Raw genomic sequence first — 27,552 nt, 5'->3', positions numbered from 1 at the left:
TTGGTCGCTTAATCAACAAAAGCTGTAACTTATTCAGTCAGTAGGGACAAATGTTGCCTTGCTGGAGCAAAGACCTTCGAACACAGACCACCTTTATACCACACATTTAAAGTTCTATGATATCACTTTAAACAGTCATAAAGGTAAAGGTACCCCTGCCCGTACGGGCCAGTCTTGACAGACTCTAGGGTTGTGCGCCCATCTCACTCAAAGAGGCCGGGGGCCAGCGCTGTCCGAAGACACTTCCGGGTCACGTGGCCAGCGTGACATCGCTGCTCTGGCGAGCAAGAGCTGCACATGGAAACGCCGTTTACCTTCCCGCTAGTAAGCGGTCCCTATTTATCTACTTGCACCCGTGAGTGCTTTCGAACTGCTAGGTTGGCAGACGCTGGGACCGAACAACGGGAGCGCACCCCGCCGCAGGGATTCGAACCGCCGACCTTTCGATCGGCAAGCCCTAGGTGCTGAGGCTTTAACCCACAGTGCCACCCGCGTCCCTATTAAACAGTCATAGTTTCCCTCAAAAACAGTCATAGTTTCCCTCAAAGAATTCTTCCGAGCTGTGGTGTGTTATGGGTGCTGAGAGTTTTAGGACACTCCTATTTCCCTCCTGGAGTGCTTTAACAATCAATTCCTCTTCACAGGGAGCTTAGGGAACTGTAGTTCAGTGAGGGGAATACGGGTCTCCTAACAACTATCAACATCTTCAATGAAATAACTCCCAAAATTCTTTGGGAAAAGCCATGACTGTTTAATGTGGTATTATATACCCAACATTATCCGGCAGTGATATCATTGAGGTTTGGGGGTGTGTGACTGCTTTCTGATGTTATTGTGGCTTTGTTGCTGACGCTCCCCCCACCCATCCATTACTGTTCTTTTTCAATTATGGCTTATTGGGATATTTGGGGGGAAGCCACCTCAAGCATATGGAGAGGCAACATGGAAATACTTTATAAATGGCAAACAAACATGAAGCCACAGCCAATTTTTGGTGTACAGGTGTGCACTTGTATAATACGCACTCCTACAAATACGATTTTGTCATAATCGCACTGTGGTTCCAGGTGTGCACTGAAAAACATTTTGAAGAGTTTATGCATGAAACATCTCTCAGAGGAGGTCAAGGAAGAGGACAGTGATTGTTCTGAGTGATAATTGCTGTCTCTCTATACACTGAGTGGAAAGGATTTCGACATAATAATCTCTCTCTCTCTCTCTCTCTCTCTCTCTCTCTCTCTCTCTCTCTGAGGTCAAATACAACAGACATCAACCATGTTGCAGATTCTGTAAAATGGTATGTGATGGATGACAGTCAGACAGGCGGGGCCTTTTCCCCTCTTTCGGCTGCTTGAGAGAGGGTGCAAAAAATAAGTAAAAAGCAAATGTATACTAGGCTAAGTTGGTATGCAGATCACTAAGTGGGGAAAAAAATAAGATTATGGGAGAGACCATAAGTATTGTGGCTTGCTCCTCGACATCTCAGAGGCTCATGGGGCTTGAGGGGGGCGGGGCTGCTGACCCCACAAGAAGGCAGCTTGCTGTTGCACACTTTACCGCCCACAATCCCAGGGGCTTGAGATAGACTGGAAATCTTCTTAGGAGCAAAACTCTTTGGAGAGAAGCACACCACACCTCTTTAGCAGCCACTGCCTGCTGCTTTTAATAGAACTGTTAACTTCCCTTGCTAAACTAGGACTGAATATTTTTAATCACGGAGATCTAACTATATTAAGTGTCACATTAAAAAAAATGTGTAATATATTTATGGATGCTACTGGGCTTATCGGAGAGCTGCAGAGAGAGGTTACCAAATGGACGCTAAACGTAATGTAAGCAAGCCCCTCCACCCAACATTCTGCTGATCCTTGAAGGGTCAGGAAGTCCTTCACCCTTACCCACAATTTCATGTTGCAGGGTGACAGCAGGGACATATTTCAGGGCTGTAAGTATTCTGAGATTGCATTAATGCACGAAGAGCATTAACAAAAATGGAAGGAAGGAAGGAAGGAAGGAAGGAAGGAAGGAAGGAAGGAAGGAAGGAAAGTTTCTAACCCTGTAAGCTGTAAACACAGACTTGGAAGTGTGTGGGCAGGATCTTCAAGGGCAGGCTTCCTCAACCTCAGCCCTCCAGATGTTTTGAGACTACAATTCCCACCATCCCTGATTACAGGTCCTGCTAGCTAGGGATCATGGGAGTTGTAGGCCAAAACATCTGGGGGGGGGGGCGAGGTTGAGGAAGCCTGTTCAAGGGTATGTGCAGATCTTTGCCTCTTTCCAAGATTCCCTCCCTATGGAATTTACTCATGAAAAAGTACTGTATAACCTGACCGTTGCAAAATCTTCCCTTCCAAAGGTCTTTGGAATGGCAAGTATTGAGTATACCAAAACCGTTTATGGCTGGGGTGCTGACTCCTTCATTTGTTTTAGCTCAGGTTTGTAAATACTTTATTTATTTAAAGATTTTTTATTAAAAACAACAACACATCCTACCCATCCATTGTTAAACACTGTGCTCAGAGCGGCTTGCAGTAGGTTAAGAGCCATCACAACACCATATTAAAAATTAACAAAGCCATAAAACACTAAAACCAAAGGCAGGCGCAACAAGCAAAACTCACATAAAAACAAGGCATCGGCTGCTGAAATCTTTAACTTGGGAGGCCAAATGTCTTGAATAGATGGTGGAAGGCTAAGAGACAGGTAGCCAGGATTAGGGAATTTTTAAAAAAAAAACACAGTCTTGGCACAACCACATCACTCACTTGGTCACCTGTGGTAAGCATGAATCACCACCAGGTGATGAGACAGAAAACAATTTATATGGTTTTGAAAACCATTTAGCTGTTTTGGTGTTTTTATCTGTACTATTAGGGCAAAAATGAATAACGCAGGTACATGCAAACAAGCAGTTTTCAAAACATTTGTACGCTAGAACTATTTGCAAGACGCAGTTGCAGGCTGTTTTAAGCTATTAAGGTCTCAAATTAGTTTTACTTGGTTTAAAATGCCTTACACCGTATCATGGCCTGTATTTCAATGAAACTCTAGTAAGCTGCCTTGGAGGTCCAATTATGGACTGAATGGTTAAGAATTCAGGGGGGGAAATAAACAAATAGCAGAAGCAAAATAAATGGCACAAAATACAGGTGCTTCAGTTGTCAAATTTCAGCACGTTCCAGAATTAAGCCTGCAATGCCACAGAATATGGATCATTGGAGGAATTTAAGATACACCTTTCTTCCCCACCCCCTCAAGCTGTCTATACCAAGGTAGCTTACAACACAGGAAAAAGCACAACTCCTCCAGGACCATTTCAAAGGGACCTAAACCAACAAAAGCAGCCATAATTAAAAAGAGCGGTACAAGAACAGCTTACCAAAGAGAGAGAGAGAGAGAGCGCTCAGCCATTCATTTCCTAGGAAAGCCTACTGAAATGATACACCTTCTACTCCCCTCCTCCCACATCACTAAAAGCCAGCAAAAATATGACAGATGTTTTCAGACATCACAAGAAAGCAAATCCCACAGCCTCCATCCTATAGCTCTTCATATTTCTTTTACAGATAGGCCTTTTAACCAGGGCATCTCTAAGAGATCTTAGTAATAATAAATATGCGGCATTTGTATTGCACCTTCGAGTTCTCAAAGCACTTCATATACATGATTTATTGGTTTAAAACATTTAGCTCCCACCTATTACCACAGTATTCAAAATCTGTAATGAATAATTGAATAAGTGTGTGTGTGTGTTTGTGTGTGTGTGTCTAACAACAATCCAGAGAATCCTAACAGAGTCCGTTAAAAAACACCAGCTTCCTCATTTATCAAAGGCCTGAATAAAAGAAAGCAAATTCCACTTTGGCTTGGGAAAGATTAAAAGGAAGGAAGCAGCACACCACCTGCCTGGGGAGGGTGATCTGAGGTCTCTCTCCCCATCGAAAAGGCCCTGCCTCATCAGACATTGAGGCAGTTGGCACAAGGCCTCATTTGAAGAAAGAAGCATGCGGACACATATGGGTGCAAGTTGCCACACACACGCAATAATCCCCAGATTCTATATATTTTAAAAGTTTGTTTCTAGCGTTTGTAGAACCTGAGATATGAGGTAAACTGTGTATAGGCACCATTCCTCTCATTTCTCACTGCTGCAAAACTAGCCCCCCCCCCCCAAAAAAACCTGGAAGAGTCCCTGTGGACATCCTTGCAGATGGGCAGGACAGCTCCGTCTCTTCAGTCACTTGACCACATATTTCCTCATCTTTTCAAGTGGGAAACTCCTAGTCAGCACACGGAACAGATACAGAGCCTTATACCCACTTAGGCCCCCATCAGCTTTTCAGTACAGTACTGTGGCAAACCAAAGAACGTCAAGTACCTCTCCTGCCCAAAACCCATCCGCAGAAAGCTGGCCATGTGTGGGCTGAAAAAATGGGAGCTAGAGCCCTCTCCAGTGTGAGTCACATGGACTATAGGAGACCCCAAAGGGGCTAAAATCAGAAAGGCATGGTATGCCATACCACTCTAAAATGTCCCCCCAGTGTCATAAGTGGCAGTACAGATGCTACTCACTTCACACCTAGGGACTGACCAGGTCTGATTTTGACCCCTCCTGACCTCAGCTGATGCCTGTGGCTACAGAGAGCCCTTCTGAACCAAGAACAGCAGCAGTCCAGCAAAAACTGGAGAGTTGTAGGGTCCTTACATTTGCATTGTGTGGTTGCAATGCTCATAACAATCCTGTCAGATAAGCTAGCATGGCTGTCCTCTAGTATTGTAGGTGAGGATCCTGTGTGAGAATGACTTGTTGAAGACCACCAAGATTATTCAAGACCTGAACTAGGAATGCCCTGATTCGTTGCTCAGTCTCTCATCCACTACCAGCTCTTCAATACAGACAATTGTGAAAGCCAGTGTGGTGTAGCATTTGCAGTGCTGGACTAGGGCCTTGGAGACCTAGGTTTAAATTCCCACTCAGCCATGAAGCTCACTGGATGACCTTGGGCCAATCACTGTCTTCTCAATCTAATTTGCCTCATGGGGTTGTTGTGAAGATAAAATAGAGAGGGGAAGAAGCATATAAGCCCACCTTGAGCTCCTCAGAGGAAAGGTAGAATATAAATATAATAAATTAGTAAGTGTGGCTACCAGGCCGCAGAGACTGCAGCCAAGGTACTGGTAGATTCCCCCCTCCTTTTCCCAACCTTGCAATTGTCAGATTGCCTGTCTCAAGGAACCTGACTCAAGTACTAAGGCAGGAATGGGGAGCCTGTGGCCCTCCAGATGTGGGGACTACAACTCTCATCATTCCTGACTGTTGGCCATGCTGGCTAGGGCTGATGGGCTCTTGGAGTCCAAAAACATCTGGAAGGCCATAGGCTAAAGCATCTCACATGTGCACTTGGGAGAAGCTTAAAACAGTTCCAGTCTCCCACATTGTAAATCCCATCTACATCAATCATACAAATAAGATTGTAAAAGTTACGAAACCCAACCTGCCTATGCTAGTCATTTGCGGTCCTATCAATGACTAAAGAAGAAAATCAGAAAACTGGCAGGCTTTCTAATGTACAAAACGTTTCTCTGCCAGGCCACCTGGAGATAATTCCTACTCACGCCACCAGCATTCAAGCAGCAGCTATTGAAGCGCTTGACCTAAACAAGCCCCTGGGTGCCTCTCCAATGTACGTTCGCTCTCTGCTTGTGGGGCACAACAGTCTGAATAGTATGGGGTCAAGGGGGAGCTTGAAGGTGTTGATGGAAGGCAAGGGACCTTCTGGTCCCTTCTGTAATGTTGAGTGTGTGTGTGCGCGCATACACACACACACACACACACAGAGCCGCAGAAGAGAAGCTGACATTTTGGAGCAGAGAGAGAGGGCAGATTCAAAAGGGCCGCTGACTGCTCTTGCGGGCAAGGAGAGGGCAACCAGAGCAAAGCGGCTGTCAGATCATTTCCCCTGCGTTTCCCTCGCCCTTGTTTATCTGCAGGATGATGCCGCTAGCAGGAAGCAGGTGCACCAATGCTCATTAGGTGCACCTGTGGCAGATTCTCCCATCTGCTCTGCCTGCCGCCCGCACCCCCACCCTGGCCGCTTCCAGTGGTCTGTTGAGAAGTCATGAAGAAAATAATTGCCGTCCCGGGTGGGGAATCAGGGAGATGGCAAAAAGACCAAGCCAAGTATTAAGGCTGAGTGCAACATTTAGTAGTATGTGGCAATGTGGAGGCAGTATGTTTAGTGCTGATATAACCTCAGCTTAGGGACGCGGGTGGCGCTGTGGGTTAAACCACAGAGCCTAGGACTTGCCGTTCAGAAGGTCGGCGGTTCGAATCCCCACAACGGGGTGAGCTCCCATTGCTCGGTCCCTGCTCCTGCCAACCTAGCAGTTCGAAAGCACCTTAAAGTGCAAGTAGATAAATAGGTACCGCTCCAGTGGGAAGGTAAACGGCATTTCCATGTGCTGCTCTGGTTCGCCAGAAGCGGCTTAGTCATGCTGGCCACAAGACCCAGAAGCTGTACGCTGGCTCCCTCGGCCAATAAAGCGAGATGAGTGCCGCAACCCCAGAATCGGTCACGACTGGACCTAATGGTCAGGGGTCCCTTTACCTTTACCCTCAGCTTTATTTAGTTTCATTACTTACTCGCAGTCCAAAAGCTCAGGTGGAGTAGCATCTTTATTTTTATTTAGAAATACCCCTTAAAAAAACAACCAATCTAGAAACAGCTAACATTAAAACTGATAAGGCAAACCACCGTTGTATAAGCCTAACCCTGCAGACTCAGAGTGAGCTCAGGTCTTACATGTTCTCCAAAAGATGTCCAGCCTCTGGCAAGGGTCCGATGGGAAGCGGTTTTATGGTTGAATGGCAGCCCCAGAGAAAGTCCCTTTGTTTCCCTTCCCAAGAAGAGACACATACTGCCTCCAGCTGCTTTGGAGCCTCCAGTCCAGACCCAGGACTGGCAGAATTGGCACAATCGTAAGTAAAACCCCATTTGTATTCCCTTATTCCTAGGCAAACATCTATACAGCCTCAGTCAGCCTAGGCAAATTGAAAAGAGCAGGTTGAACGAATGGGTTGGCTCCAACAACATTAACAAGCTGGCGTGTTTAAAAGCAGGCCTGCCACCTTTTTCTGGCAGGGATCCTCTGCCATTACTAACAGCTGCATGACAGGCAGAAGGTACGGGTGCAGACAAACTGTAACAGGTTGAATTTCTTTGTGCTGATCACAATAGCTCCCTCGGAAACAGAAGCGGCAACCCCAGTTCAAAGGTGTGACTTGAGAGCATCAGCTCAAGGCAGGGATGGGGGAACCTGCCCGGATGGCCAATGACCAGGGAGGATGGGAGTTGGAATCCAGCAACATCTGGGAGCCACAAGTTTCCTCACCCCCTGCTACACACACCTACCTTGGGATCAATGGGATCTCATACATGACTAATACTGCAGTGTTAATCAACAGGGCAAATGCCAAATAGTTAACGGGCTAAAAGATCTTTATATCAGATGACAGATAAGCTCCTACAGCCCTGGAGAACGAAGGCAGAGAAATCTATCGCAACAGCCTCCATTGAAGCAACACGAGGAACTATTTATGAAGAGAACACTTCTCCCAGAGAGTCAAGGGGCCTTTTAGATCTTCAGCCACAACAGAGACAATCAATCCTGCCTCTCACGGATGCTCTGCTTGCATCCTTGTTCTGCTCGGCTTTGGCAGGGAACTTGCTCAGGCAGGACTTGTAAAGGCAACTTGCCTCGTAACCCGAGTGGAAGCAGACAAAAGACAAAATCCTCAGTGGCACCTCTCTAAGGAGTCACATTTCTTTTTGGTCTGGAAATGCAACTCGCTCATCTGTGGAAAACTTGGATTTGACAAGAATGAAGCCTGCCTTGATCCCTTTTGCAAGTCAGCTGCAGAACTTCCTGCTCCCTCGCCCAACCAACATAAGCAAAAACTGAAAGATAATTATTTAGGCAGGCCTTTGAGGGTCTGCTGTGGGTAAAACCTCAGTGCCTAGGGCTTGCCGATCGCATGGTCGGCGGTTTGAATCCCCGCAGCGGGGTGAGCTCCCGTCGTTCGGTCCCAGCTCCTGCCCACCTAGCAGTTCGAAAGCACCCCTAAGTGCAAGTAGATAAATAGGTACCGCTTTATAGTGGGATGGTAAACGGCGTTTCCGTGTGCTGCACTGGTGCTGGCTCGCCAGAGCAGCTTCGTCACGCTGGCCACGTGACCCGGAAGTGTCTCCGGACAGCGCTGGCCCCCGGCCTCTTAAGTGAGATGGGCGCACAACCCTAGAGTCGGACACGACTGGCCCGTACAGGCAGGGGTACCTTTAGCTTTACCTTGAGGGTCCCACAAGTCTTTTTTACAGTAAAAAAATAGTAATGAAGTACTGGATGCAGAAATCAGCTTCCTGGAAACCTAATCTTTCTTTCCTCTCTCTTCCTTTATTAGAAAGCAAGTTTCTAGACCATATGATTGAAAATACAGACATGAGAGTGTTTGGGTAATGCTTGAAACAAGGTCAGAAATCTAAAGGATTTGCCCTTAGGCATTACTTCCCTTTCGAAAAGAATCTCTGCTATATTAACACTCACTTGGCCTAGCCTTAAGTATTTAACATAACTATTGTTAAACATTTAAAATAAATGTTTAATAGATTAATCTCATATTCCCAAATGTTTATTAATAAATAGCATCTGGCCTTTCTGAGAGAATGGTAAACCTCTCTTTTAGTTCTGCTCTAGGTGACTAATTTTAACTGCTGCTAATTTCAACTGATCTCTTGCAGAGCCTTACCCTCTAGAACCCTTTTGGCAAACTGTTCAAAGAACAAACTTCATGCCTGAGCAGCTTTTGTTGCTTATCTTCATAGTTACAAGGGGTGGGGGGATGACTTTTCCAGCAGCTCTTGCAAGGAGCTTAGGTGTGATACAATTCATATTTCGCAGCTCTAGCAATGCATGCCTGGTTTATTCATTTTCATCCTTGGTAAGCATGAGGAAACTTCTTGAAAGTTCAATGATAAGTATTCTTTCAAGACAGCTTCTGATGGAAGCTGCAGCCCAACAACATCTGTGGGGGCCACAGGTCCCACACCTCTGTATATAGGATGTTATGTGCCATACTTTTTACCAAAAAAATACAATATGGGAAAATAGTTTATTTAAAGAGATTGTTTAAAGGGAATGTACACTCAAGACAAGGTTGGAAATGAATAAGGGACATATTGAGAGGTTAAATTTGTATACACCCACAACTAAAACACTGACTCAAAATATTAGGGAAATGTGACACTACCCAGAGATAAAATGCATACTAAAGATGGGAGGGAGTGAAAATCTGAAGTAGAGGATAGGGGAAGGGCTGTTGCTCATTGGCAGAGCATCTACCTTGCATGCTGGAGGTCCCAGGGTCAATACCTGGCATCTCCAGGTATGGTTGGGAAGAACTTCCTGAATGCCCAGAGAACCTCTGCCCTTAGTGCAGGCAATACTGAGCTATATGGACCAGTGGTTTGACTCAGTGCAAGGCCGCTTCTGACATTCCTATGAACTTGGGAGACATTTGGTAGCCCTATTTCAGGCTTCCCCAACCTGGTGCGGTCCAGATATTTTGACCCACAACTCTTGTTTTTATGTTATCTGATGAGGAGTATCAAAACAGTTGGAGGCTACCAGGTTGTCCTATTCAGTCACTGACAGTGCATTCCTGTGCATCAGGGTGGGGAATGTGAGGCCCTCTGGATGCTGTTGGAGCCTAACTCTCATCAGCCCCAAGCAGTAGGGCCAATGGCCAATGCAGCCATAGTCCAGCAACATCAGGACCAATTGTATATGCGTCTATGGAGATCTGAGCTCCACTGAATTCAAATGGGTAGATAGGTATAGGGACCATAGCCTGTGGAACACACTAGAAATAATAGGAATATAAAATAAAAGCCTATTATTTAAATCGTGACCCAGCCACAACTTCATTAGGACGTGTTAAGCAAAGCATGCAAATAAACAGATTGTGATTTGGTTTTATATCTAATGACAGCTGGTAGGCCGGCAATTGCTTATAATTAAGGGGAAGGTGGTTCTAGAATTAGCAGAACGGTGCATAAGGGAAATAGTTAAAAAGGACAAGTGTCTTCATGAGCAGAGACAACAAGTAGGAGCTACTGAGAAATGGTCTCTTGTCCATTAGTTGAATAATAAGTGGACTTGTACGCACATTTTTTCATAGATTTTTTTTTTTTGCATGACTTTTTAAAAAACACCACCAAACATTTGGTAGCAATTAAAAGATGAAACTGAGCAGAACAAATGCAAATTAGGAGATATTAGTTGGTCCTCTGGGCCACCTTCCAATGCAATTTTATTATTCCAGCAGCCTGATCCTATGTGTGTTTACTCAGAAATAAGCCCTGCTGTGTTCAATGGGATTTACACCCAAATAAATGAGCACAGAATTCAAGCCTGTATTTTCTTTTTAAACAACCATTTTTCTGTAGTTAGTACTTGGACAAATCCCCAAATCAGAAGACAGCAGGAACTTTGTAGTAAGTGAAAGTCACGCCTCTCCTTCATCACATGGGGTAAAAGAACCTCAGTAAGAGATTATACCCTATGCCGTATGCATATAAGTACGGAAGCAGAGCTTTGTGTATTGTAATTCTCTAGAAGCTGCAAAATATGACACTGGTCAGAAATCACTTCCCAAGACCCTAGCTTTCATTTTATAAAAAGCAACAGTCCCAGCAAGCTCCAAAATATCTGGAGGGCACTAAGTTAATGTAGAGTGATCTAGCCCATATAGTCCATTCTGGCACCAATAGGTGGTACCAGTTATCTCCCAATGACAGGAGATGACTGAACTCAAGATCACCTGGAAGTGCTTTAATACTGTGCTATGATTATTTGCAGATTACCAAAACTTCTAGTGCCCTCTTGTAAAAGAAAGTATAAAGTAACAACTGCTACCACTCATTATCAGAAAGAAAGAAAGAAAGACAATCAATGTTTTTTTGTAAAGTATTTCCTTTCCTATTGCAGTAATATAATCATAATAGCAATATACTGGAGTGAGAATGGCCAGGGTGGGGGAATAAAAATAATAAGTGTGCCCTTAATTTGAAGCTTCACTGATAAAAAAAATTGGACCCTTGTCCTATATTTCAAAACTTGCAATCCTACCTAAGATTGGGGTGGGTGGGTGTCTGTGTGTTTTTGAAACAAGTGCTGTTCTGATACAATGAAGCCCTGATAGCCCATGAATACCGAGACCAGTTGAGGCTAAACCCTGCTTTGTCCTTTTCACAGAGAGCATCCTTAGCGGGTGGCTAGGGATGCCACAGTAATCTGGCAGGTTTTATATCCAAGACAGAGGCTGTGTTTCCCCTGGTGCTGGGCTATTTTCCTGAGCCCACCTTCTGTTTTTAATTCTGTATTTCTCAGCGTGGGTGGGAATATCTCTCATGAAAGAAACAAGACAAGGGTTTTTAGAATGGAGAAGTATATTCAAAACTGAACATCCCATAAGCAACCTCCATAGCTGGCGTGTTTTGCAACGCCTGTAAAGGCAAGGAAATACTCCATTCAGCTTCCATGGCATGGTTCCTCTTAAACAATATAAGGAAAAGCATTGTGTATTTAGGTAAAGAAAATAATGGCTTAGAAATAAAATAAAGGGATCCTAGAATTGGAAGGGACCACAAGAATCAATTAGCCGAACCTCCTGCAATGTAGGAATCTTTTGCCCAACGTGGGGCTCCAACCTACAACCCTGAGGTTAAGAGTCTCCTGCTCTACCGACTGAGCCGTGCAGATCTCTGCAGGTGGCACCCCTGAGCTTCCTGACTTGAAAGCGCATTTCCCAACCTGCTGCCCTCCATACGTTTTTGGGACTCTCAAATGATGGGGAATTGGGAGGCAAACAACACCTGGAGGGCACCAGACTGGAGGAAGGCTGCCTTGGAGCATTTGGCCACCAAACGTGTACCTTTTAACACTTCTGGTGGCAGGCAGAGATTCAACAGGCAAAGCCCCCACCCAAATCTGCGAGACATGGTCATGGGAATATTTTCATCCAACAAATTTCCGCCTGACATGGGTCTGTTCAAAGGCACTGGAGCCCTGCTAGGAAACAAATTGATAGCAGCCCTGCAGCAGGCAGAACCCAGCGGCCACTCCCTGCTGGGTAAATTGTCTGGTTTTGACCTCTCTGCCTGCGGATAATTGTCTCTTCCCTGCTGCTTCACACTTCCTCATGGATCTCCCTCTTTCTGGCTGTTCACTTTTTGTCTAGTTAAGCTTCCCAATTAGGAAGCCATCAAACTCTCCCATGTTGTTAAGTGGAAAATATAGACACACACTCACACCATGTTAAGGCTAATTCTCTTCCTTGCATCTCCCTACAACTACACTGATGGTCGCTAAACAAACTCCAATAGCTGAGCTGGGCAAGACACACCAAAGAGAGGAGGAGTAATGCAGTGTGGATACAGTGTTGAAGTGCAACCACGCAAGGAACGAGGCATGAATATTCTAATAAACATATCCTGTTTATAAATACATTGTGCTGCATTTGGAGAATGGCTGTAACTCAGTGGTAGAGCATCTGCTTTACATGCAGAAGTTTGTAGATTCAGTTCCCAGCATCTCCAGGAAGGACTGGGAGAGCCCCCCGTCTGTGATCCCCAAAAGCCACTGCCGGTCAGTGCAAGCAGCTCTGAGCTAGATGGACCAGTGGTTTGACTCTGTATATAAGGCAGATCCCTTTGTCATGGATTTAGTTGAGATTCCTGCATTACAGGAGGTTGGACTAGATGACCCTCAGGGTCCCTTCCAACTCTACGATTCTGTGTTCCTAGCCTGCAGACTGGAAGGAGCCTAGGTGTATGCATGCACAATTAATCTGTATACAAACACACACTACATCCCCATTGTACACTGTTGGTGGGTCTGGGTCACCAAGGGGTGTGGGCAGATTTGTGCACCCAGACTCAGCACTTTTTTCTCCTAAAAGCAAATGTTCGTAATTTACTAAAGTGGGTGAAAGTAAGGACTCAAAATCAGCTGCTTGCCACTGAGTCAGAGAAAACATCGGTCAGGTTTTCCATGGATTGGTGTTTGCTCCAATTGAGCAGTAAAGAGCAGGTTTTTCTGGGGAAAGCAGCAGGGCAAACAGAAAACCTGCCGATTTGTAAAGTGTGGATGAGCCCTAAAATGTGGACAACGATGGGCTCAACCTGCCCCTGCTCCTAGTGAATGACGCAGCAGACAGGCTCCAGCTGTGTTCCAAATTACTTCCATGGAAACATTTTAGAATTGAGTCTTAGCATATCTTCCTGGAATTCAGATTCTTGCTCAAGCTAGCAGGTAGAATATGAATGGAGAAGGATCCATGTTACGGATTGGTTACAATACCATCAGTTACATGAAATGTTTAAATTAGATATAAAATAAGGTTTTTTGGACCAAAGCTCACACTTCGAAAAAGAACTTCTACAAAACAAAGAGAAACTTTTGTCTAAGATGTATAATCAGTTATTAGATTGGGATACAAAAGATGAACTTGTTTAAGCCTCAATGATACACTGGGCAATAGGTATAGGGCACAATATATGAAATGAAATTTATTACGGTCCCAGACCAGATTCACATACTGTACTAAGTGAACATAAAACACAATAGAATTAAGTTTGAATTAACAATCAATATAACAATAAACAATATGAATATGAGGACACAATATAGATTTTACCTTCTGGGGAAAACTCTGGGAAAGTGACTTGGAAGTTTACAGCATGTTATTCTTTGAAGGAGAACTATCTGAAAATGATTCACAGATGGTATTTAACTCTGAGTAAACTTACTAAGATGTATAAGACTGAAGCAGATAAGTGCTGGAGATGCAAAGAAGTGGAGGGAACATATGTGGTGAACTTGCAAAAGGGTAAAAGAAATGATCCATAATGAATTGATAAAATTGTTTAAAAGTACCTTCCCAAAAAAACCAGAGTCCTTCCTGTTGGGGATAATTCAGACTGAAATTCCCAGGTGTCAAAAAAGGTTATTTATGTATGCTACCACTGCGGCCTATGTTTTGTTAGCCCAAAAATGGAAAACGATGAGGTCCCAACCAAAGAAGAATGGCAACTTAAGTTGACACAATATGCACAACTTGCAGACTTAACATATAGAATAAGAGAACAAGAAGAACATACTTTTAGAGAAGATTGGAAAACGTTTATTGAATATATGGGAAATAACTGTGTACAGCTGAAAACGCTGGCAGTGTTAAGATAAATTCAACAGTGTAAATAAGTTTTGATGGATGAAATAATGGAATACTGAAAGGTATAATTTTTGTAAAATATGAAGGGATTTATGATATGTAAAATGAACCATAGAAAGAGAAGAAGGGAAGTTATTGATATCTTAAGGATGTAAAATGAGTATGTTAAATTGTAAAAGAGAAAATCTAATAAAAATTTTATATACTGTATATGAATGGAGTATTGTCTAACAGTGTTATGTACACAATGTGCCCCAGTAACGGGCTCAAATTAAGCTCTGGCTCAAATTAAGAACAGGGGATTCTTCTTCTTCTTTGACAATCACCTGTAACCAGATAAGATGGTCTTCCATGAACACAGTCTTAACGGTGTCTCCATAGGGGACTATGGATGCCAATTCTGGATCCACACATCCTTCCACAGTGGGGACATAGGTTTCCGGGCAGGAGTTGATCATGGTGAGGGTTTGCCAAGCATGCCTTCCTCTTAGTTCATTTCTCCCTTTCATCCTGAGTTCGAGTGTTTTCAAAGTCCTTCGGTAAAGGCTGTTCTCCAATTGGAGCGCTCATAGGCCAGTGTTTCCCAGTTGTTGGTGTTTATGCTACCTTTTTTTTAGATTTGCCTTGAGAGAGTCTTTAAACCTCTTTTATTGACCACCAGCATTACACTTTTCATTTTTAAGTTCACAACAGAGTAGTTGCTTTGGGAGACGATAATCAGGCATCCAAACAACATGACCAATCCAACGAAGTTGATGTTGAATAAACATTACTTCGACACTGGTGGTCTTTGCTTCTTCCAGTAGACTAACATTAATTCACCTGTCTTCCCAAGCGATATGTAAAATTTTTCGGAGACACTGTTGATGGGATCTTTCAAGGAGTTGGAGATGGTGTTTAGAAGTGGCCCATGTTTCACAAACGTACAGTAAGGTTGGTAGTACAATAGCTTTGTAAACAAGCATTTTCATTTCCTGCGAATGTCCTGGTCCTCAAACACTCTGCCCTTCAATTGGGAGAAAGCTGCACTTGCAGAGCTCAGGTGATGCTGGATTTCGGCATTAATGTCAGCTCTTGTGGAAAGATAACTGCCTAGGTAGGAAAAGTGATTGACGATTTCCAATGTTACACTGTTAAGTTGAATTTGTGGCGCTGCAGAGGGGTTGTTTTGTGCTTGTTGGTACAACACTTTGGGTTTTTTCGGATGTTGAGAGATAGGCCAAGCTCTTCGTAAGCTTCTGCAAAGATATTTAGGATGGTTTGGAAGTCATCCTCTGAATGTGCACACACTACATTGTCATCAGCATGAATGCAGTATTGTCTAACAGTTATGTACAAAATGTGCCCAAGTAACTATCTCAAATTAAGCTCTGGTTCAAATTAAGAACAGGGGGTACAGACTGCAGATGCTGTTGGACTCCAAATTCACAGTTGCCCCAGCCGGCAGGCCAGCAGTCAGGGATGGTGGGAGTTTTGTAGTCTGTTGTGGCACCATGCTGTCTGTCCCTGGCATAGGTCTACAAAAATGAAAGGTAGCCGGGTCAATCCACTAACTGCTGGAAGCCCTCTTCAGCTCAAAGATCGATAGGCATGACACTAAGATATTGCAAATGCAAATCTTGCAAAAAGTTCTAGGTTTGGACTTCAGGCAAGACAGATGTTCCTGCTACTCCAGGACAAATGACTCCAGATTGTGTGCAAAGTTCAAAAGGTGGTACATCCCAGGGCATGATAAGTTGGCCTTTACCCATGGGAGGTCTCTATGGCAGGAGAGCTTCCCAGGGGCGGATGCTGTTAGAAACGGAGTGACAGGCACTCTTGGGAAATGCCGAAAGCTTTCATTTATCACCTTATTTACCAAACAAAGAAAAAGGAAGAAGCCCTCTACGTGTCATTCCATGGTAAATAATGCTGAACTGGATGTTAGTTAGAAAATTTATTCCAGAGAGGCAGAGAGAGACTGTTTTCATAATCTGCTTGTTTTTCTGATTTGTATAAAGTCTGTGTGCAGAAGGAAAAATTGGGAGTGGATGAGAAACACGCCCCCTGCCTGCACACATCCCCCCTCAGAGTCTGAATCTGGGGGATTAACCAATCACTCTGGTTACAATCAGCAAATCAATACAGTGGTACCTCTGGTTACATACTTAATTCGTTCCAGAGGTCCGTTCTTAACCTGAAGCACCACTTTAGCTGCCGCGCTGCCAGAGAACGATTTCTGTTCTCATCCTGAAGCAAAGTTCTTAACCCGAGGTACTATTTCTAGGTTAGCGGAGTTTGTAACCTGAAGCGTCTGTAACCCGAGGTACCACTGTATAAAGGAGAACATTTGCAGTGGAAGGGGTGAGTGGGGGATTTGAATGCAGGTCTTTCCGGAATGTCCATTATGCCTCCAAATCGTTTTCTTAATCCTGCAGGGCCAAATGGTGGCTATTAGGTCCTACTGAAGGGATGGGCAACCAGAGGCACTCCAGATACTGCTGAACTACAACTCCCATAATCCCTGACCATTGATCATGCTGGCTGTGGGGAGCGATTAGGGGAGTGAGAGCCCAACAACCTCTGCAGTGCTGCATTAATCTTTTTTTTTTTTTTTTTTGGTGCAGTGGGGAACTGGTGCAATTTGCTCTCCAGGAGCTTTTGTTCCCAGCCAAGGGCCTTATGAGCATCTCCAATTAGCACACAGTGACCAGAGATCAGCCTTGGTACAAATGTTCATGTTAAAGGCCAGTGGCAGCGAGGCCTGTAAACCTGGCCGCAGGGCTCCAGGGCAGTGCTAAAGAGGCATTTAATTCTAGCTGCGTTGCGCTTGGCACAAGGTCACATCCAGCTCTTGATGAATCAGAGCTGAGACCCAGACTGCTCCCTGCCCCTCGGCAGTTGTCTCTATCGTTCAGTTAATGAAATGGAGCCAACGATGGCGGGGCAAAGCCACACGCTCACACTCTGCCCTGGAGTGTAGATCACAGAAGTTTCTCAGATAGCCTCAAAAAGCCTTCTTTCAATCTTAGGACTTTGATCTGCCTAGGAAGTGTACAATTTTAATATTATTATTATTATTATTATTATTTAAAGGTTTTGAAAATGGCAGGGGATTGCTGCAGGGGAAGGGTATGCTTCTGTTGTTTCTTACTCTTTCCCTTAAAAAATGAAAACAGCTACATACATGCTTATATGGAAGAATAAGGAAGTCTCCAACTTCTATTATTTGATTTGATTTAATATCTGTGTGCTGCAACCCCAACAAACAGTCTGAACTCAAAGCAGCTCACAACAATAACAAATAAGGGACGCGGGTGGCGCTGTGGGTTAAACCACAGAGCCTAGGACTTGCCAATCAGAAGGTCGGCGGTTCGAATCCCCGCGACGGGTTGAGCTCCCGTTGCTCGGTCCCTGCTCCTGCCAACCTAGCCGTTCGAAAGCATGTCAAAGTGTAAATAGATAAATAGGTACCGCTCTGGCAGGAAGGTAAATGGCATTTCCGTGTGCTGCTCTGGTTGGCCAGAAGCGGCTTAGTCATGCTGGCCACATGACCCGGAAGCTGCACACCGGCTCCCTTAGCCAATAAAGCGAGATGAGCGCCGCAACCCCAGAGTCGGCCACGACTGGACCATGGTCAGGGGTCCCTTTACCTTTTATATAAGAAGGGCTCTGCTGGATGAGGCCAGTGGCCCATCTAGTCCAGCATCCTGTTCACACAGTGATTTACCAGATTTCCATGGGAAGATCACAAGCAGAACCTGAGCGGAACAGCATTTCCTGCAGTTCCCAGCAACTGGCATTCAGAGGCAAAATGCCTCTGGACCACGAAGGCAGAACATAGTAGTCGTGGCTCCTGGCCATTGATAGCCTTGTCTAATCCTCTTTTAAAGCCATCCAAGTTGATGGCCAACAGCACCTCCTGTGAAAGCAAGTTCCATAGTTTAACAACGCACAGTGTATAAAGAAGTACTATATTCTGTCTGTCCCCAATCTTCCAGCATCCAACCTCATTGAATGCCCACAAGTTCCAGTGCTATGAGAGAGGGAGAACAATTCTTCTCTATCCACTTTCTCCATGCCATGCACAATTTTACAACACTTCTATCATGTTGCCTCTTACTCACCTTTTCCCTAAACTAAAAAGCCCCAAATAGTGCAACCTTTCTTAGGGGAATTTATTCACCCCCTTCATCATTTTGGTTGCCATTTTCTGAACCTTTTCCCAGCTCTACAATATCCTTTTTGAGGTGAGGCAACCAGGGCTGGATCTAGACATAGCAAAGAAGTGTTTCGGTTAAAAGCATTGCAACCTTTTATGGGGAAACAGGTTAGCAAAAATGGAACTCCAGGGCACCGTCTGGTGTCACAGTGTTAGAATGCATAAACAATGCATCTAAAACATTTTTTCTTTGCCAGTGTCCCAGAACTGAACAGAGGATTCCAAATGTGTTGCTCCATAGATTCGTAAAATGTCTTTCCATAATGTGTAAAATAGCCCAAAGGGCAGATTTTCCAATCACTTTTTTGCTATGAATAGATGCTTCTGCATGCTCCCTGTTGTCATCAAACATCTGGATCAAGGGTCCCCAACGTGGTGCCATCGAGATGTTGCTGAACTACAGTTCCCACAGTGCTGCACCCAATTTGATCTGCCTATACCCGATTTGACTGTGAAAGAGTTAATAACTCACTTTGCCACCATTAAGGCCTCTTAGGCTATCACAGCTGGATATGTCACAACCTCCCAGTTACTCTGATGAGGAGTGCAGCTCAGGAAATCTGCCGATCTGCAAAATCTGAAAGGCGGGGAGGAGAGAGAAATTATCAGCTCCACCAAAGACTAATGTAACTGCAGGGCACAGTTATTTACTCATGCCCAATGGCATATGTAGGTGCATCTGAAGATTTGCAGGCTGCAATATGGAGATTTTGAATCGTTACATTAATTTATTACAAAGCAGCTAATGAATTCCCTATTGCTTTCCTACTCCAGCTGCTGAAGCAAAGTTGGGGGGAGGGAAGACGATTTAAAAAGAGAGAAAAGTGAAGCAAAATTGTGTTTCCCGGTTTTCCCCCTCCTTCCCAAGCTGTAAATCCTGTTTGAGAATTGCAGCTCATTATATCATAATACGCAGCTCTTCCTAATTGAATAGTGTATGAAAATCAGTGCGCCTGAGAAAGTGTTTGTGAGAGTGTGTTTTCAGGAGATTAGCAACTGCTTTAATTTTTAATTTGTACCTTCTTTCTATTATTATTTGAAAACTCCAAGAACCAAGAGCACTAAATAGGATTTTTGGAGGTTGAATTTCTATTATTCGGAAAGTAAATTATTAAGAGGTTGGGGGCGACGGCGACCCATCAAACCAGATTTGGGAGCAGAGGGGTGAGGGAAGAGAGAGAGAGAGAGAGAGATTGCAAGTTTCCAAAGCCAAAGCATGAAATTGTATTCTCTGGAGTGGATGATTAAAACAATGTTTTCTCCCCCCTGAACTGTGACAGATAAATAAATGACTAGACCATGTTATTGCTGAATTTTCACACTGAAAATGGGTTCTTACCATCTTCAAAAAACAAAGGTGGAAATGGGGAGCCATAAGCAATGATGCTTTAAGAACCTACATTCAGCCCTGTTGCAAAGTCGCTGCTTTAAAGCCCAAGCTTTAGGAATCAAGCCCATTTTATTAATTTAAGTTTCTAGCCCTCTTTGGTAATGAGAAAAGCAGCAGGAACTGCTTTCAAGTGCCTCCCCCCAAACATGCTTTTTCAGCAATGCCTTTCAGACGCCACCCTGGCCTCTCCTTCCCTAATGCTTTACTGCAGGGATAGTCAACATGGTGCCCTCCAAACTCCCACCAGCTTCAGCTTGCATGGCCAATGGGTGTTGGGACTTGCAGCCCAACAACTTCTGGAGAAGAGGGCCCAATTTTGGCTACCCCTGCCTGCTCTACTCCCATCTTGACTCTCCGTATCTGACCTTTGTGTCTCATTTGTGGACCACCCCAGACCCCTTCCCCAACTGGGTCTTACCTGTGAACACACAGACTGAACTTCCTGAAGGCAGCACCCACATGGCTTCCGTATCAGCACAAAGCCTTTCTCGCACACGCTCATTCCTTGTCAATTCTTGAAATGCAGAGCCTGTACAAAGAGCTCAAAAGCTGGCAATCTGTCAGGGGTTCTGGAAGCTCGAACCAGCAACCTCAGAGATTGGGGCCTGGCCTTGTGAGTTATAGGGAGCTTTGTGGAATGAGAAATCAGAACATATTACAGGTACAGAATGGAAATGAAGCACACAAAATTGGTCCCTCTGATTTTGGTAGGCAGTAGGGAGCTTCTGATGGAACGCGGGTGGCACTGTGGGTTAAACCACAGAGCCTAGGACTTGCCGATCAGAAGGTCGGCGGTTTGAATCCCTGTGACGGGGTGAGCTCCCGTTGCTCGGTCCCTGCTCCTGCCAACCTAGCAGTTTGAAAGCGCGTCAAAGTGCAAGTAGATAAATAGGTACTGCTCCGGCAGGAAGGTAAACGGCGTTTCCTTGCGCTGCTCTGGTTCGCCAGAAGTGGCTTAGTCATGCTGGCCACATGACCCGGAAGCTGTACTCCGGCTCCCTTGGCCAATAAAGCGAGATGAGTGCCACAACCCCAGAGTCGGCCATGAGTGGACCTAATGGTCAGGGGTCCCTTTACCTTTCGGGAGCTTCTGAGCTGGCCAGACCTATCATAAATACTAGAACAGCATCTCCTCTGGTCATCAGCCTGCTGCATCTCAATTGCCTGTCTCTTACACCCAGCTGCAGCTCCTAGGGCACAGCCATAGCTCCACAGTAAGGTGCATGATTTGCATCCAAAAGTTCAATCCCTGGAATCTCTAGGTAGGGCTGGGAAAGCTTCCTGCTTGAAGCCCTGGAGAGCCATTTCCGGTCAGTGGACTGTAGACAATTCTGAGCTTCAGTGACCAACTGGCTTGGAATTAGGCAGCTTCCTATGATTCCCCTACCCCTTCCAAAATCCCTTCAGGGATTCCTGAATAAATGAATAATTACTTGGCTTGATCGGGTCAATCAAGCCCATCTTTATCTCTCAAACACTGACCAGACAGATGCCCTTTCAGAAGCACAGCAAACCAGAGATTGTCCATTACATGCGTCTAGAATTCCATCATCAAACGTACCCATTCCCTAAAGCCATCTTCCTCAACCTTATGCCGCCCCCAATACATAGAATTATAGAACTGGAAGGAACTGTGAGGCTCATCTAGTAAAACCCCTTGCAATGCAGGAATCTTTTCGCCCAACATGGGGCCCTAAACCCACACATATTTTTTGTTCTATTGGATTTTAAACTGTTTTTACCTGCCCTAATATCATTCAAGTTTAAGGGTGGGATAGAAATTTTATAAAATGAATAAAAACTATCTGGAGGGCACCAGCTTGGGGAAAACTGCCCTGAACAATAGCAGCATATTTCATTGTGTTTTTATAAGAATGAGGAAGAATGGGTGGGGAAGGCCTGCTCACTGAAAACAAAAGAAAAACACCAGCAAAGCCACACAAGAAATCACAAATCATTTGGATTTGATGGGGAAATAAAACTTATTAATATGCAGTGGGGAAGTCATAAATCCTTTCCTTCGGTGGCTCTGGAGCCTTCATGTGTGTTCACATACACAGGAGGAGTTTGCATTGACTTACAAATATTAATTAAGACTCACTACATCCCTGAGCGGATGCAAGTGGTATTATACACCCCTAATCACACCCATTATGCTCCAGGGCTGTAAATCATTATTTGCAATCTATTCTGGGACCAAAACAAACCTACATAAATTGCACATTCGAAAAACAATGATGAACTCTTCGGTGGTTTTGTTTTTCCACACTTCTTCCTGACAAGCGTGAGAAAAGTGGGAAGGAGGTCTTCTTTCTTGTGTCATAAAAAAACCTGCAATTCTATCTTTAGAAACTGCAGGGCAGCACATAACTATTCAGGGCCATTTAGTGAACGCACAGCAAGCCCCCCCCCCCATCCTAGCAGTGGGAGGTAAAGTCCATAATTTGTTAGCCAGGAAATCAATAGACCAGATATCAGCTCAGTCACGGAACTCACAGGTGGTTTTAACAAAGACATTACTGTCTCAACCTTTACCTTTCATTAGAAATTGGGGGGGGGGCATTATATTGGTCTACCTTCTCAGATTGTTGCAATGACACAAACTTGTCCTTAGTATTTACTATTCATTTAGTGCCTTTTCAAAGTACTGCCTGTCCTGTAAAGGTAAAGGGACCCCTGACCATTAGGTCCAGTCATGGCTGACTCTGGGGTTGCGGCGCTCATCTCGCTTTATTGGCCGAGGGAGCCGGGGTACAGCTTCCGGGTCATGTGGCCAGTATGACTAAGCCGCTTCTGGCGAACCAGAGCAGTGCACGGAAACGCCATTTACCTTCCCACCAGAGTGGTACCTATTTATCTACTTGCACTTTGACGTGCTTTCGAACATATCTAAAGCAACAGTGGGCAGAACATATTCTCCTGGTGCACCATGGGTCAATTTCTGGTGGTCTGCCTCTTAGTGGCTGGGATTCTTGCAAAATAATAATAATGATGATAATAATGCTGTGCTGAGTACGTTTCGATCTGATCCAGCAAAGGACTTTGGAAGTCCTTACTCTTGAGTGCATGCTCCAGGTCACGTAACAGAGATTAGTTACACCTTCTTTGTTGAAGAGATCCTATAGGTATTATTTATCTATATTTGCACATGCTGGTGGATCATTTCTAGTGCTGAGCAGCAGGGGAGAGGAGAGGAAAGGAACTGGCTAATCCAGAGACTTCATACTATCTACCAATCGTAAGAATCAATGTTGCCCACCCCTACTTAGTCCTGGGTCTGAAGAAAGTTTTGCTTCCAAGGCCATGAGGCTCCTGGTTCAAGGCCACCCCCCACTGGCCAGGCCAAAAGTGGGGGATTCTCCCATTTTGAGCTGAAGCTGCCTGAGTTTGTAGCAGTGTCGTGGCTGGACCTGGTCCACCCTCCGTTTAAGATGGGAAGAGTCTGACCCCTGCAGGGTTGAAGAAGCCCTTAACCCAGCACTGAGTCACAGTCCCGAGACAAGCCTCACAGAGTGGAAATATCACCCCCCCCCCCTTCCTTTGCTATTACCTGCAAGGAGGAAGAACACCGCCACCCGCAATACTTCACCCTGCAGCAAATTAACACAGAAGGTTTCCATCCGATTATTGTTGAACGATCTCCTTACTTGGGAAGTGGATGAAGATGGCATAAAAACAAAAAACCACTTTAGTAGTTATTGACTCTGGAGTCTCAGAAGCTGCCCCATTAATCACGTCTTTTCGCCATGCTTTGCTTCACAAACGGGTAATAAGAAAACAGCGAGACGCCTCCCCAGCCCCCCAATGCAATTTGCGCCTCTTTTCTTGTGCCGTACCAAGTTCATTTGTGGCTGTAATTTTCCCAGCCCTGGGTTGTCACAGGCTCACTTTCCTCACACAGGTCCCTTTAATCGGGGCAACAGAATCGGGGCTTCCAGGAATGCGGCACAAGTTAAAACAGAAAAACGTTTTGTTTTGTTTTGAGCAACAGCTCACAAACAAAAAAAATCAATGAATCCAGGAAAAGGACAGACACACCAAAAAAATATAATCAGAGAGAAGAAGAGCCAAAAGTTACATGAAAGAATTCAGAACTTAACCCCGGTGGCAGCACAGTTTACGCGAGAACTTTGAGAACTTGGTGTTAAAAATAAAATAAACTTCTGCAACAAGGCCTGAAAAGTTGAATTCTGAAAGCTGAATATAAGTTAAGCAAAAGTGCACATTCTCTCTCTGGCTTGAATGTTTTGTTCTGCTTCTACTAATCATGGGCAGAAGCAAAGTGCAGTAATATGAAACACTGAAGCCCTATTCTCCATCACTTAAAGCATTAGTCAGCAAGCACTACACACATCAAAGCGGATCTTAATGATTTTAAGGACTAGAAACTTGATTTTTTAAAAATAGAAAGCTGAGATTTCTCAGGGAACCAAATCTCTGCTGCTTTAATGTGCTTCTACAAAACATATTATGTGTACGATGCCAGTCTCGATTATGGGCAAAAGACTGCGTGGCGGGGGTGGACAGAAATCACCTTGGGACAGAAGAGGAGGCTTACATTATTAGATATAGTCTGTTGTTTGTAAAACAACACTGTAAGCAGTCTGGAGAATCTTGTACAGAAAAGAAGGACAGAGAGGTGGAAAGGAAGGTTAGTATGTCTTTATCCTGGCTCCTGGTCTGATTAAAGTACACAGACTTGGACTATGGTTTCTGCCAGAAACTTTAATGATCAGAGCAGTACAGTACATAGGCAGAGCAGAGATCAAAGACATAACAGGTGCAAGGCATGGCTGGACCAGCTAAGAAACTGATGAACGGTTGCCGCGCCCATCATGAAGCAATGGGATGAGCTTGCATGAAGCATCTCTGGAGGTGGGAAGCAAATGGAAACTCCTTCTGGTGCACTGACCAGGAGGAGACAAAAAGTGATCAGGGAGGAGACAGCAGGAAGGAGAGGGGAGGGGTGACTCATGCAGTGGCAGCACTGAGGCAGTGGGCTGGAGCAACTGGGTGACAACCCAAGGGATCCCTACCTGGGACCAGGCTCTTCATCATCATCCACATCCCTTCCAGGCTTCTTGGGCATCCCAAGGGGATCTGACATGACCACCCCAGGCCATTGGGTCCCTCCCCAAGGTGGTCAACCTCCACCCCACAACCTGATCCAACCAGGCCCTCCAAGGGCTCATAACTGCCTTCACAAAATAATAAAAAATCATATCCTTTGAAGATACTTCTGAAGGATTATATGAAGTTGTGTTCTGAAAGGTTACTATCACATTTCAATCTCTCGCTCCCTCTCTCACACACAATGTCCATTCTTTGCTGAAAACACAGGTGGCAGGGTTTTTTTTTTAATAACTTCTGGAACTTTCACATCTCAGCACGATTGAGGCAAAAACTCATCCTCAACCTCCAAGGCAACCCTAAAAGGTTATTGAAAAGCAAGAGCTACTGAGCTGGAAAGAAGTCGCTGATGGAATTCTTCCGGGATCATTCTTAGGAGACTTTGCCTCTCCTGCCGTCATTATAGTCTTTGGCTTTTTTAAAAAAGAAAAATTGAAGCAGGCAACGCTAATGCAATTTTGCTGATGACAGGGCTGGGAAACATTGTCAATAAAAGCAGAGGACTGGATTTTTTTTAAGGGAAAAAAACACACACAGGAAGAACCAAACGACCTTGTGGATGAGGCTAGAAGCAAAGGGATGAAAATCAATAGTACGAGGTTTAAGGTTCTGCACTCTGAGGCTAATAAAAGCAATAACAACTAAGATGATGAAGGGGTCGGAATGTAAGTCATCAGGAGAAGAGCCTAAAAGTAACAAGCGTGCTTTATTTAAGAGGCCACCGCAAGCAGCACAGAATCCCCATCTTTCCATCTCTCTTCCCTATTGAATGGGCAGAATCGGCTAATGCACCATTAATGCAAAGCTGGAGCGGGGTGCTGGGCAGAGAGAGAAAGAGAGCAGTCTTTAAATTATACTCTATATTGTGACGAGCTAAATGATGTTGTGGTGGTTGGCAGTGAAATCTTTGCCAGTGATTGCTTATTTATTTATTTATTTATTTATTTATTTGCTTGCTTGCTGCTAGCGTGCATATCCTATATTTTTTCCCATGGAGCCCAAGGTGGCTTACCTGGTTCTCTCCCTGCTCATTTATTTAATCCCCACAACCACCCTGTGAGGTAGGTTAGGCGAAGAGGCAGTGACTGGCCCAAGGTCATTCAGTGGGCTTCATGGCCAATTCTGGTTTTGAACCCCGGTCTCCCAGGTCCTAGTCTGACACTCTAAACACAACACCACACCGGCTAGGGCAACCCTAATGTTACACAGAAGCTTGGCAGGCAGAAGAGGTTGCCCCAAAATAGTCAAAAGCAATAGAGACCCCACTCAACTCACTCCACCCTCAGTCAATCCCCACACTAGTCTATCTTCCTTTTTACGTCCAGTCCGGGTGGGGTAGCCCTGCCTGTCCAAATGTTGCCAGTCTGATCCAAATGATGCTGGTGTAATAAACTGATGTTTCTATTTTTGGTATATTTTTTAATTCTAATCTCTGGCCTGCTTTCTTTGTAATTCCCCCTTGTATAAGGAGGCTTTCAAATGGAATTTTATTGTGGGTTTGGTGCTTCTCATGCACATAAGGGTTTGGAGTTTTGTTTTGTTTTTTCAGTGTCCATAGATCATCATCATCCAAACGCCAACCAAAAATGCCAACCTGGTAAGAGCTGTTTAGCAGTGGAACAAACTACATCAGAAGCTGGTGGATTCTCCTTTTTGAACAGAGGTTGAATGGCCATCTGTCAGGTATTCCTGGATTGCAAAGAGTTGGATGAGAAGACCACTGGGGCCCCTTCCAACTCTATAATTCTATGATTCATATTTTTAAAAATATACATTTAATCTAGATTTCCTCTTACTGTGGAAAAGCTAATAAATAAAAATAACCCATTGTGCATCTGTAGTCACATTCTGCTGGAGTGGAAGCTCATGTTTTTAGTATTCTGTTGGGAGCTGCCCAGAGTGGCTGGGGAAATAATAATAATAGATTGTTATTGTTATTGTTATTGCTATTGCTATCGCTATCGTTATCGTTATCAGCAGCAGCAGCAGCATCTGCACTTTCCTTCTCTCCTTTCAGTTGGTGGTTTTTCATGCCTCTTACCACCACCTTGGCTTCCATTAGCTCCCCACCCAAGTAAAACCTAGCTGTTTAGTTTCCCCAGGTGTGCAGTCATTACGCCATGGTTCTTCTGCAATATGCATTCTGCCTCTCTCCTATTTCATAGGTTCTTTGAATGAATTCCTACCAGCGCTGAAAACAGGAGCAAGGCCTAGGGTTGGAGACCCTGGTGCAAATCGGGCAATACATCCATTGGAGGCCAGACTGATGCCTCTGTATTCTGCTGCCTGAGGCAGTCGTCTCACCTTGCCTCATGGGTGGGCCAGCCCTGGAGGGAACAACCCAATGGCCACAAGTTATGACAGACGTCCATCTCAAGAGAACATCCCTGCTGGATCAGGCCAAAGGTCCATCTACTCCAACATCCTGTTTTCACAACAGCCAACCAGATGCCTGTGGGAAGTTCATGATTAATTAATTTTATAATGAATGATTTTAAAGTGTTGTTTGTACTGTTTTATTGTTGTTAGCCGCCCTGAGCCCGG

General features: G+C 44.6%; 1 protein-coding gene and 1 long non-coding RNA gene across 5 annotated transcripts in view; one reads left to right on the top strand and one right to left on the bottom strand.

Annotated features, from left to right (window-relative positions):
• LOC310661949 (acid-sensing ion channel 2) overlaps positions 1-27,552 on the bottom strand; it is a 384,099-nt gene that overhangs the window by 107,370 nt on the left and 249,177 nt on the right. The gene's annotated exons all lie outside the window — the stretch shown is intronic.
• Positions 1,994-27,552, top strand: part of LOC310662055 — a 359,048-nt gene continuing 333,489 nt past the window's right edge. Inside the window, exon 1 of the long non-coding RNA XR_014504234.1 lies at positions 1,994-2,046. This is a non-coding gene — a long non-coding RNA (uncharacterized lncRNA). The remainder of the gene's footprint in view (positions 2,047-27,552) is intronic.

The sequence above is a fragment of the Podarcis tiliguerta genome, assembly GCF_965153285.1.
Source record: "Podarcis tiliguerta genome assembly, chromosome: 13".
NCBI lineage: Eukaryota > Metazoa > Chordata > Lepidosauria > Squamata > Lacertidae > Podarcis > Podarcis tiliguerta.
This window is presented reverse-complemented; position numbering and strand designations above follow the sequence as displayed.